Source organism: Panulirus ornatus, chromosome 63 (genome assembly GCF_036320965.1).
Source record: "Panulirus ornatus isolate Po-2019 chromosome 63, ASM3632096v1, whole genome shotgun sequence".
Lineage (NCBI taxonomy): Eukaryota > Metazoa > Arthropoda > Malacostraca > Decapoda > Palinuridae > Panulirus > Panulirus ornatus.
This window is the reverse complement of record NC_092286.1, coordinates 25,136,387-25,149,476: the sequence shown is the minus strand read 5'-3', so window position 1 is coordinate 25,149,476 and position 13,090 is coordinate 25,136,387. Positions and strand designations below refer to the sequence as shown.

Genomic DNA, 13,090 nt, shown 5'->3' with positions numbered 1-13,090 from the left:
CATGTACCACAAACATTAACTCCTACCACGCAATCTACATGTAGACAGTCACCACAAACATTAACTTCTACCACACCAGCAGCAGCCATTCTACCACAAACATTAACTCCTACCACACCAGCAGCAACCTATTCTACCACAAACATTAACTTCTACCACACCAGCTGTAGTCATTCTACCACAAACATTAACTACCACACAAGCTGTAGCCATTCTACCACAAACATTAACTCCTACCACACCAGCTGTAGCCATTCACCAGACAGCGTCACTCCTACAACCACACCAGCTGTACACATACCGGCAACATTATCATCACTATCATCATCATTATCAATCCTATCATCACTATCATCATTATCATCATCACTATTATCATTATCATCACTATCATAATTAGCACCATCATTATCATCACTATCATCATCATCATCATCACTATCATCATCATTATCATCACTATCATCATTATCATCATCACTATCATCATTATCATCACTATCATCATCATCACTATACGCCATAACCAAACGCTCGCTGAGTCACACAAACACTGCCACTTTCTCCCCAGGCTTCAGAAAGTAAAGGAATGTTGTTGACCACAAGACATTCTCCCCCACACACACACACAAGACCGAAAGCCAAGACTTTCACTCTCAAACCCCCCCCACCCCCCTCCAACACACTCACACACACACACACACACACACCAAGGGCGTCTGGCTCACCACACTTTCCCCAGCCAGCCCAAAGACATCCTAGGGGAACACAAGATCATCATGGGGTCCCTAACCCCGATCCATCTTCCACCATCTAACCAAGTGAACCCTTGCCAAACTCTCGTTATCTAACGCCTCCCCCAAGGTTGTACTTGAGGTCGACCTCGAAGGAAAGTCCCCTCGTCCTCAGAGCTGTTGTCTTTTCCTAGCGCTACCTCGCACACATGAGGGGGGAGGGGGTTGTTATGCCATGTGTGGCGAGGTGGCGATGGGAATGAATAAAGGCAGACAGTGTGAATTATGTACATGTGTATATATGTATATGTCTGTGTGTGTATATATATGTATACATTGAGATGTATAGGTATGTATATGTGCGTGTATGTGGACGTGTATGTATACACATGTGTATGTGGGTGGGTTGGGCCATTCTTTCGTCTGTTTCTTTGCGCTACCTCGCTAACGCGGGAGACAGCGACAAAGCAAAAAAAATATATATCTACATACACTGGTGCCTGTAATGCCTTGCCCACTCCACATCAACGGACCGAAACGAAACCTTATTTCACTTGAAAATTGGCGTGGGAGCTGACATGGGTCTTCTGTCGTTGGCGTGGGAGTTGACATGGGCGCTGTGTCATTAGCGTGCGAGCTGACAATGGCAGCTGTGTCATTGGCGTGGGAATTAATTCAGGGGTGTTGTGTTTCTGGCGTGGGAGTTGACGTGGGTGCTGTGTTTCTGGCGTGGGAGTTGACTTGGGTGCTGTGTTTCTGGCGTGGGAGTTGACTTGGGTGCTGTGTTTCTGGCGTGGGAGTTGACGTGGGTGCTGTGTTTCTGGCGTGGGAGTTGACGTGGGTGCTGTTTCTGGCGTGGGAGTTGACTTGGGTGCTGTGTTTCTGGCGTGGGAGTTGACTTGGGTGCTGTGTTTCTGGCGTGGGAGTTGACGTGGGTGCTGTTATTGGCGTGGGGGGTTAACAAGGCTGCTGTTATTGGCGTGGGGGGTTAACAAGGCTGCTGTTATTGGCGTGGGGGGTTAACAAGGCTGCTGTCATTGACGTGGGGGGTTAACGAGGCTGCTGTCATTGGCGTGGGGGGTTAACAAGGCTGCTGTCATTGGCGTGGGGGGTTAACAAGGCTGCTGTCATTGGCGTGGGGGGTTAACGAGGGGGCTGTCATTGACGTGGGGGGTTAACAAAGCTGCTGTCATTGGCGTGGGGGTTAACAGGGCTGCTGTCATTGGCGTGGGGGGTTAACAAGGCTGCTGTCATTGGCGTGGGGGGTTAACGAGGGGGCTGTCATTGACGTGGGGGGTTAACAAGGCTGCTGTCATTGGCGTGGGGGGTTAACGAGGGGGCTGTCATTGACGTGGGGGGTTAACAAGGCTGCTGTCACTGGCGTGGGGGGTTAACGAGGGGGCTGTCATTGGCGTGGGGGGTTAACAAGGCTGCTGTCATTGACGTGGGGGTTAACAGGGCTGCTGTCATTGACGTGGGGGGTTAACAGGGCTGCTGTCATTGACGTGGGGGGTTAACAGGGCTGCTGTCATTGGCGTAGGGGTTAACAAGGCTGCTGTCATTGGCGTGGGGGTTAACAAGGCTGCTGTCATTGACGTGGGGGGTTAACAGGGGTGCTGTCATTGGCGTGGGGGGTTAACAGGGCTGCTGTCATTGACGTGGGGGGTTAACAGGGCTGCTGTCATTGACGTGGGGGTTAACATTGTGCTGTCACAGGCGTCCTTTCATTCCTACGTCAAGATATGTCGTCATATACGCAAACACCAGTTTAATCCCCCACACCACAGCTGGGTCATATACGCAAACACCAGTTTAATCCCCCACACCACAGCTGGGTCATATACGCAAACACAGACAGCTGCTACGAGCCATAACCAAAATGAAGCAAAATGTTTTCCTACGACTTCCAATAACAATAATAATAATAATAATAATAATAACAACAACATCCCTGGGGGTCAATACGCCAGGGACGACCAATTGGCAAAGGCGAGACGTGTCCATATTCGACCATAAGGAGGACAGACATCCTCCAACACACTACAATTTCACCTTCTCCAACGCCTCCCTCCCTCCCCCACACCACACTCACACCTCACCCACACACACTCACCCCTCACCCACACACACTCGCCCCCCACCCACACACACTCGCCCCCCACCCACACCACACTCACCCACACCCCCACACCACACTCACCCACACCCCCACACCACACTCACCCCTCACCCACACACACTCACCCCTCACCCACACCCCCACACACACTCGCCCCCCATCCCCCCACACACACACACTCGCGCCCCCCCCCACACACACACGCCCCTCATCCCCACACACACACACACTCGCCCCCCATCCACACTCGCCCCCCATCCATCCCCCCACACACCCTCGCCCCCCAACCACACACACACTAGCCCCCCATCCCCACACCACACTCACCCCTCACCCACACACACTCACCCCTCACCCACACCACACTCACCCACACCCCCCACACACACACACTCGCCCCCCAACCACACACACACACACACTCGCCCCTCAGCCACCCACACACACACACTCGCCCCCCAGCCACCCACACACACACACTCGCCCCCCAGCCACCCACACACATACACTCGCCCCCCAGCTACACACGCACACACACACACTCGCCCCCCACCCACCCGCACACACACACTCGCCCCCCATCCATCCCCCCACACACACCTCGCCCCCCATCCATCCCCCCACACACACTCGCCCCCCAACCACACACACACACACATACACACACACACTCGCCCCCCATCCATCACCCCCACACACACACACTCGCCCCCCATCCCCACACACTCGCCCCTCACCCCTCACAAACACACACACTCGTCCCTCATCCCCACACACACACACACACACACACAGACACTCGCCCCCCCATCCCACACACACACTCGCCCCTCATCCATTCCCCCCCCCCCAACACACACACTGCATCATTCACTCTCTTAACTGGACAGCCAACAGGCACCAGCTGGTAGTTGGACTAGGGGGGGGCTCGTCCCCCCCTAGTCCCCCCTTAAGCACCAGCTGTGGAATCCTGCACGCCAGTCTTGGGTCTCGAGCCAGTCCACTGGCAGAAGCAGGTTGTAAACACCAGCTGTTAACCTGGCTCTCATACCTCCAGCTACAACCCGTTGTAAACCCGTCCCCTCCACACTATACTACAAGCAATATGCTAACAACACAACAGGTTGTAAAAGGCCCCTTTTCCTTCCCCCCCCCCGCCCCCACTGTGCCCCCACTAACCACAACCATCCACTGTAAAACACAACCACCAGTTGTGACCAAGTCCAGCCTATCACAATCGCTGAAGAACTTGCTAAAAAAATAAAAAGTACATTAAACTTTGAAGTTGTACAGTGCTCATAAGAATTACCAGACGTTCCTCTGTGGCCACAACAACCCTGAGGGTGTGGTGGTTAGCCCAACAAATAATTGGCAATCGAAGCCAACCCCTCAGCAGACGCACTGGGCTAACCAACTAGGTGGTGGGAGGCAGACAAGCCAAGATCTTGTGCTATCCAAGGCCACACACCATCGCCCGAACCCCGACCCGCTCAAACCTAGTCTTACAATGAATAGCATATATACCAGAAACACCACTGAATATAATATACACCACTGATTATAACATACACCACTGAATATAAACCCCACTGATTATAATAAACACCACTCATTATAATGTACATCACTGGTTATAATATACACCACTGAATATAACATACACCACTGAATATAATAAATACCACTGATCATAATAAACACCACTCATTATAATATACACCACTGGTTATAATATACACCACTGATTATAATAAACCCCACTGATTATAGAGAAACATCACTGATTATAATAAACCCCACTGCTTATAATAAACACCACTGATTATAATAAACCCCATCAATGATTATAATAAACACCATTAATCATAAAGAAACCAATGATTATAAAGAAACACTACTGATTATAACATCATTAATCATAAAGAAACCATTGATTATAAAGAAACACCACTGATTACAATAAACACCACTGATTATAAAGAAACCACTGATTACAATAAACACCACTGATTATATATAAACACCACTGATTATAAAGAAACACCACCGATTATAATATCCACTGATTATAGTAAACACCACTGATCATAAATAAACACCACTGATTATAGTAAACACCAATGATCATAAATAAACACCACTGATTATATATAAACACCACTGATTATAAAATAACACCACTGATTATAAAGAAACACCACTGATTATAATAAACACCACTGATTATAAAGAAACACTACTGATTATAAATTATACCACTGATTATAAAGAAACACCACTGATTATAATAAACACCACTGATTATAAAGAAACCACTGATTATAAATAACACCACTGACTATAAACACCACTGATGATAAAGAAACGCCGCTGATTATAAAGAAACGCCACTGATTATAATAAAACCCCACTGATTATAAATACACACCACTGATTAAAAATAAACACCACTGATTACAACAGACACCACTGATTATAATAAACACCACTGATTATAAAGAAACCCCAGTGACTAAAAATAAACACCACTGATTATAAAGAAACACCACTGATCATAAATAAACACCACTGATTATATATAAACACCACTGATTATAAAGAAACACCACCGATTATAATATCCACTGTTTATAGTAAACACCACTGATCATAAATAAACACCACTGATTATAGTAAACACCACTGATTACAAAGAAACACCACCGATTATAATATCCACTGATTATAGTAAACACCACTGATTATAAATAAACACCACTGATTATAGTAAACACCACTGATCATAAATAAACACCACTGATTATATATAAACACCACTGATCATAAATAAACACCACTGATTATATATAAACACCACTGATTATAGTAAACACCAATGATCATAAATAAACACCACTGATTATATATAAACACCACTGATTATAGTAACTGATCATAAATAAACACCACTGATTATAGTAAACACCACTGATCATAAATAAACACCACTGATTATAGTAAACACCACTGATCATAAATAAACACCACTGATTATAGTAAACCCCACTGATCATAAATAAACACCACTGATTATATATAAACACCACTGATTATAGTAAACATCACTGATCATAGTAAACACCACTGATCATAAATAAACACCACTGATTATAGTAAACACCACTGATCATAAATAAACATCACTGATTATAGTAAACCCCACTGATCATAAATAAACACCACTGATTATATATAAACACCACTGATTATAGTAAACATCACTGATCATAGTAAACACCACTGATCATAAATAAACACCACTGATTATAGTAAACACCACTGATCATAAATAAACACCACTGATTATAGTAAACCCCACTGATCATAAATAAACACCACTGATTATCATTTTCCAAGCAGACTTCCCCAAACATTCTTCTTCCGGTAACGGGCAAGCGAGATAACACCACCACTACATCATACACTGGGAATTCCATCCACCCGCTTCTAACACCACCACAAAATTCCACAATATCATCAAAAATGTCCAATGTAAACTTGGCCATGGCAGAATTTATGTTATCCAAATGCTGGGAATTAACCAGGATAGAAAATGCCCAGTCCTCTGTTCTTAATGCTACCTCGCTAAAGCGGGAAATGGCGAAGTTTAAAAGAAAAGAAAAAGAAAATGCCAGAGACAGTTTCGGGTACAAACGCCACGCGAACCACGGAGTTAAATATATTATTTTCCCTCATCATAATTCTCTGTTTTCCTGACTTTACTGACACAAAATGGTTGTGTTTTACTGACTTTACTGACACAATATGGTTGTGTTTTCCTGACTTTACTGACACAATATGGTTAAGTTTTCCTGACTTTACTGACACAATATGGTTGTGTTTTCCTGACTTTACTGACACATAATGGTTGTGTTTTCCTGACTTTACTGACACATAATGGTTGTGTTTTCCTGACTTTACTGACACAATATGGTTGTGTTTTCCTGACTTTACTGACACATAATGGTTGTGTTTTCCTGACTTTACTGACACATAATGGTTGTGATATCTAGCACTCGTAACCAGGGATCTATATAAACATTCTACAACACCAGACTGGATGGTAGTTAATGTCACAACTGCCCACACATAGCACCAACACAACTCCAATCACAACACAACAATCTTCCATCATAACACAGAAAACCTTCCATTATAACACAGAAAACCTTCCATTATAACACAGAAAACCTTTCATTATAACAGAAAATCTTCCATCATAACACAGAAAACCTTCCATCATAACACAGAAAACCTTCCATTATAACACAGAAAACCTTCCATTATAACACAGAAAACCTTCCATTATAACACAGAAAACCTTCCATCATAACACAGAAAACCTTCCATTATAACACAGAAAACCTTCCATTATAACACAGAAAACCTTCCATTATAACACAGAAAACCTTCCATCATAACACAGAAAACCTTCCATCATAACACAGAAAATCTTCCATCATAACACAGAAAACCTTCCATATACACAGAAAACCTTCCATCATAACACAGAAAACCTTCCATTATAACACAGAAAACCTTCCATTATAACACAGAAAACCTTCCATCATAACACAGAAAACCTTCCATTATAACACAGAAAACCTTCCATTATAACACAGAAAACCTTCCATCATAACACAGAAAACCTTCCATTATAACACAGAAAACCTTCCATTATAACACAGAAAACCTTCCATTATAACACAGAAAACCTTCCATTATAACACAGAAAACCTTCCATCATAACACAGAAAACCTTCCATTATAACACAGAAAACCTTCCATTATAACACAGAAAACCTTCCATCATAACACAGAAAACCTTCCAAACCAGAAAACCTTCCATTATAACACAGAAAACCTTCCATTATAACACAGAAAACCTTCCATTATAACACAGAAAACCTTCCATTATAACACAGAAAACCTTCCATTATAACACAGAAAACCCTCCATCATAACACAGAAAATCTTCCATTATAACACAGAAAAACTTCCATTATAACACAGAAAACCTTCCATTATAACACAGAAAACCTTCCATCATAACACAGAAAACCTTCCATCATAACACAGAAAATCTTCCATTATAACACAGAAAACCTTCCATTATAACACAGAAAACTTTCCATTATAACACAGAAAACCTTCCATCATAACACAGAAAATCTTCCATTATAACACAGAAAACCTTCCATTATAACACAGAAAACCTTCCATTATAACACAGAAAACCTTCCATTATAACACAGAAAACCTTCCATTATAACACAGAAAACCTTCCATTATAACACAGAAAACCTTCCATTATAACACAGAAAACCCTCCATCATAACACAGAAAATCTTCCATTATAACAGAAAACCTTCCATTATAACACAGAAAACCCTCCATTATAACACAGAAAACCTTCCATTATAACACAGATAACCTTCCATCATAACACAGAAAATCTTCCATTATAACACAGAAAACCTTCCATTATAACACAGAAAACTTTCCATTATAACACAGAAAACCTTCCATCATAACACAGAAAATCTTCCATTATAACACAGAAAACCTTCCATTATAACACAGAAAACTTTCCATTATAACACAGAAAACCTTCCATCATAACACAGAAAATCCGTCGAGAGAACCAGTTTCCACATCCTCTCACTCCAAAGAGGAAACACACACACACAACACACCTGACCTTGAACAAACACAACGTTCCCAAACCACTAAATTCTAACGCCTTACGAAGTGGGTCGTTAAATTTAACATTCCAAGGGGAAAAGTGGGCAACCATTAACAGCTTTTTCTCTCCCTGGTTCGCCAACAAGGACCTCCTCATCCATTATTCTGCACGCCATGCACACACCAAGATGTAAACCATCAATAGTTATCTTTAATGACACGCTATGTAACTCAGCAACACATAAACTACCGAATACAGCATACTATGTAACTCAGCATTACATAAACTGCCGAATACAACATACTATGTAACTCAGCAACACATAAACTACAGGATACAGCATACTATGTAACTCAGCAACACATAAACTACCGGATACAGCATACTATGTAACTCAGCAACACATAAACTACCCAATACAGCATACTATGTAACTCAGCAACACATAAACTACCCAATACAGCATACTATGTAACAGCAACACATAAACTACCGGATACAACATACTATGTAACTCAGCAACACATAAACTACCCAATACAGCATACTATGTAACTCAGCAACCCATAAACTACCGGATACAGCATACTATGTAACTCAGCAACACATAAACTACCGGATACAGCATACTATGTAACTCAGCAACACATAAACTACCGGATACAGCATACTATGTAACAGCAACACAAACTACCGAATACAACATACTATGTAACTCAGCAACACATAAACTACAGGATACAGCATACTATGTAACTCAGCAACACATAAACTACCGGATACAGCATACTATGTAACTCAGCAACACATAAACTACAGGATACAACATACTATGTAACTCAGCATTACATAAACTACCGAATACAACATACTATGTAACTCAGCAACACAAACTACAGGATACAGCATACTATGTAACTCAGCAACACATAAACTACCGGATACAGCATACTATGTAACTCAGCAACACATAAACTACCAGATACAACATACTATGTAACTCAGCAACACATAAACTACCGGATACAGCATATTATGTAACTCAGCAACACATAAACTACCGGATACAGCATACTATGTAACTCAGCAACACATAAACTACCGGATACAGCATACTATGTAACTCAGCAACACATAAACTACAGGATACAGCATACTATGTAACTCAGCAACACATAAACTACCGGATACAGCATACTATGTAACTCAGCAACACATAAACTACCGGATACAACATACTATGTAACTCAGCAACACATAAACTACCGGATACAGCATACTATGTAACTCAGCAACACATAAACTACCGGATACAGCATACTATGTAACTCAGCAACACAAACTACCGGATACAGCATACTATGTAACTCAGCAACACATAAACTACCGAATACAACATACTATGTAACTCAGCAACACATAAACTACCGGATAAGTCTAGTAAGTTGTTCCTGATGTAGGTAGATCACGTCGTTACACTGGGAAAGATGGGTAGTTGGGCAACAACCTGGGTCATCTCGAGTGGAGTATGGGGGTGGGGGGTCTAATTGGGCCAAATATGACTTAGGTTAGTTTAGGTTAGGTTAGGTTAGGTTAGGCTAGGCTAGGTTAGGTTAGGTTAGGTTAGGTTAGGTCAGGTTAGGTTAGGCTAGGCTAGGGTAGGTTAGGTTAGGTTAGGTTAGGTTAGGTTAGGTTAGGTTAGGTTAGGTTAGGTTAGGTTAGGTTAGGTTAGGTTAGGTCAGGTTAGGTTAGGTTAGGCTAGGGTAGGGTAGGGTAGGTTAAGTTAGGTTAGGTTAGGTTAGGTTAGGTTAGGTTAGGTTAGGTCAGGTTAGGTCAGGTCAGATCAGGTTAGGTTAGGTTAGGTCAGGTCAGGTTAGGTCAGGTTAGGTTAGGTTAGGTCAGGTCAGGTTAGGCTAGGCTAGGGTAGGTTAAGTTAGGTTAGGTTAGGTTAGGTTAGGTTAGGTCAGGTTCAGGTCAGGTCAGGTTAGGTTAGGTTAGGTTAGGTTAGGTTAGGCTAGGCTAGGCTAGGATAGGGTAGGTTAAGTTAGGTTAGGCTAGGCTAGGTTAGGTTAGGTTAGGTCAGGTCAGGTCAGGTCAGGTCAGGTTAGGTTAGGTCAGGTCAGGTTAGGTTAGGTTAGGTCAGGTTAGGTTAGGCTAGGCTAGGGTAGGTTAGGTTGTTAGGTTAGGTTAGGTTAGGTTAGGTCAGGTTAGGTTAGGTCAGGTTAGGCTAGGGTAGGTTAGGTTAGGTTAGGTTAGGTTAGGTCAGGTTAGTTAGGTTAGGCTAGGCTAGGGTAGGTTAAGTTAGGTTAGGTTAGGTTAGGCTAGGCTAGGGTAGGTTAAGTTAGGTTAGGTTAGGTTAGGTCAGGTTAGGCTAGGGTAGGTTAAGTTAGGTTAGGTAAGGTTAGGTTAGGTTAGGTTAGGTTAGGCTAGGCTAGGGTAGGTTAAGTTAGGTTAGGCTAGGTTAGGTTAGGTTAGGTTAGGTTAGGTTAGGCTAGGTTAAGTTAGGTTAGGCTAGGTTAGGTTAGGTTAGGTTAGGTTAGGTTAGGTTAGGGTTCTTGAGCAGGCGGGGGCGGAGGGTCGATGGTTTAGGGAGTGAAAGAAACGGACATACGGGCTGGATGCAAAAGCTTACAGAGAGAGAGAGAGAGAGAGAGAGAGAGAGAGAGAGAGAGAGAGAGAGAGAGAGAGAGAGAGAGGTGAGAGAGGTGAGGGAGACGGGGTGTTGTAGTATATAACAACCCAGTTGGACAAGTTATTCCGCCCCAACAACCTTGACGGGGCCACACAGTATGGGAAGACACAGGAGCCATTCTCCTGTTACCTTGGCCACCATATGTACACCCCCCACACCCACACCCCCACACAACCTTTCCAACGCCTCCTCTAACCCCCCCCCCTCGGCCATTTCTCCCCACAAACCACTAGACAATGTCAAGTGGGGAGACTACTTGGCGAAGCCACCTCCCCTCAGATGGAAGACCTGCCCCCTCGCCCCACGTAGCCAAGTTCAATATGGAGAGATGCAACGGTGGCTCTCTCTCTCTCTCTCTCTCTCTCTCTCTCTCTCTCTCTCCCACAACTGTATTTCACCCCCACCCCTCCTCCTCTCCCCAGCACGCAACACCATCTCCTCCTCTGCTCGCTCCACGACTCTCTCTCTCTCTCTCTCTCTCTCTCTCTCTCTCTCTCTCCCCACACACAACTGTATTTCACCACCCCACACCCCACTTCTCTCCCCCCAGCACGCAACACCACCACCTCCTCCTCCTCCTCTGCTCGCTCCACGCACGTCGAAATTAGACAAGAAAATGCATTTCCCTTTATATAAATAAACTCGAGACATGTGTAGCATGAAGGCCAATCACAATATATTAATTTCCTTCCTTTTTCTCCCTTTTTTCTCCCCTCTCCCCCACAGTCCAAATAGCTACGTCTCCCCACAACTGATGCTCGTTTCCTCGTCGCCCACCAATTCATCTCGTAAGACCAGAGATTAACATAGAGATATACATATTTGAAATAGCTTTAGAAGACACACCATTGGAGGGACCTCCTTTGGCCAGACAGACAGACAGACGCCCACTGGGGCGCCCATCTCCTAAACGCCCCACACACACCCACACACTCCCCCCCCCCCCTTAAAAGCGGGGCCCCCACATCAATAACTCGACACTCCAACGGTCTGAAGACCAGCAGAGTGTCCAGTCCACACACATGGAGACCACAGACCCAGAGACCATAGACCCACCTTGCGTTCGAAGACGGGGAGAGAAAATGAAGGCTTCCTTGAAGACCCACTTGGCTCGTTTGTAGGCCTGGCGGCTAAACCAATCCGAAGGGGCGTTTCGCCTCGTCTCAGGGCCCCCTCCAAAAAAAAAATATATATGTTTACAATTAAGTCACAAGCACTATTTAGAGGAGGGGGTAAAAAAAACTAAGAGGATCAAGGTCTCTCCCGAGCGGCGGTGTGCGTCTCACCCTCACGACAGTCCAAGAGCAACTGACTCCCAGCTCGGGGGTCTGGGTGAGGTTGGCAGCGAGGAGGAGTGAGTTGCCAACGCCCCCTTTTTTCTCTCCCACCCACTTCATCTCCTGCTCATTTATTTCACCCCTTGCTCGCATCCGGGGGGAGGTGATCCGTCTCGTTGATCACTCTCGCGTTGGATGTTACTCATCGATAATATAATATTAATCATTAATCATCAGGCCTGAGGTATATGATCATCGGAGATAAGATTCCACAATGGACATCCAGCCCCAGGGAAATTAGCATATCACACGAACATTCTCCTAAATGGCGGAGAGGGGAAATAATATCCCACCACTGGGACTATCCCATCCAAAATATCCCCAAAAACCCAACCCATTCCCAAGGCAGCGATAGACCACTATCTATCACCCGAACACGACTTGTCAAGGTTGATTATTATCCGAGTCTGGCACGAGATGGCATCTCTACCAGGCCTACCAACCCGGCCGGCGCGGCGCAAGATGGCAATCCACGGGGAGGTG

General features: G+C 44.3%; 1 protein-coding gene across 1 annotated transcript in view; it reads right to left on the bottom strand.

Annotated features, from left to right (window-relative positions):
* Positions 1 to 12,581, bottom strand: part of Synd (protein kinase C and casein kinase substrate in neurons protein Synd) — a 322,204-nt gene extending 309,623 nt beyond the window's left edge. The window contains exon 1 of the mRNA XM_071656541.1: positions 12,327 to 12,581. The gene's annotated coding sequence lies outside the window, so the exon portion shown is untranslated. The remainder of the gene's footprint in view (positions 1 to 12,326) is intronic.
* Between the last annotated feature and the right edge of the window lie 509 nt (positions 12,582 to 13,090).